This window comes from Ascidiella aspersa, chromosome 2 (assembly GCF_963924565.1).
Source record: "Ascidiella aspersa chromosome 2, kaAscAspe10.2, whole genome shotgun sequence".
NCBI classification, from domain to species: domain Eukaryota; kingdom Metazoa; phylum Chordata; class Ascidiacea; order Phlebobranchia; family Ascidiidae; genus Ascidiella; species Ascidiella aspersa.
This window is the reverse complement of record NC_139448.1, coordinates 9289027-9290163: the sequence shown is the minus strand read 5'-3', so window position 1 is coordinate 9290163 and position 1137 is coordinate 9289027.

The following is a 1137-nucleotide window of genomic DNA, read 5'->3' as shown; positions in this document are numbered from 1 at the left end:
GACGTGCGACGTTTTTTCCCATTCTCGGAATTCGACTCTGGTAATGGTTGTCGGCTGTGCACATGCCTTTGCCGACCACGGCGCCAAACTAACACCCGATTTTAAGCTATGTATTTTTAAAACAATATTTGAAATTTAGGGAATACTTGCAAGCAAATGGCAGGTGTAGACTCGGGCCAGTTCTAGTAACTCACAACGTGATACACGGTTAATTATACTTTGTCACACTTTTTTGTACTGTAGGCTGATTTTTACTATTAGTTTCTATTTGAAATGTTTTATGATCCAAATACTGCTGCCCAGTGTAGTCTTCGGTGTTTTTTTGGTTAGTTGTGATCAGCAGCAAAAGTAAAACATGGTTCTTTGTCACAGAAGGTTGTCTATCTCTGAAATAGGTCAACTTTTTGGTGACCATTCATCGTAATGTTTCCAGCCTTAATGTTTTTTAGCTATAGGCTACTATTTTGCGATTTTATAAATGTAACCTGACAACCCAAGAAAGATCACAAAATATCTACACCGACCAAAGTTCTCGACGTTTCATTTGTTTTTTTAACTCACTGACCAATGACATTTTATCAGTGGACCATTTAGTGTTAACCCACATTGTGTATTATCCACCATCCCACACAAATACCAACATCTGAAAGGCTTATAGTCTGTACCACATCAACAATCTTGTGTACACTTAAATAAACTTGCACTTAAACAAGAAACGCGCGCCAACGCTGGAATTCCAAGTCCCTGACTCACGCAGCTATTTCAATCCAACCACTAATCTCCTTAGGCAATGCTCAGCACCAACCGCGAGGCAATAGCAGCGCCCGATTAGTAATTCCTCAAGCCGCAAACGGCCATGTTCACCTAGGCCGGCTCTCTTTTTAGCCTCTCCGTTTTTTTTGCCATTAATGTAGCTGTATCGGCTCAAAATTGCACGAAAACGGAACGAAAAAAGGGTTCCGGCCGCTTTTTCGAAGCCACCTTCTATATTGGCTTACAAGTTAACAAAGGGGCCTAGTACCACGTGTAAAAAAGGAGCCTGGTCCTTTCAAAATGGCCACACAAAACGGCCCAGAGTCGCATTGAAAGCAGGAGAAAGCGGCGCTCCCACGTCGTTCTATTACTTCCCCTTGGCCC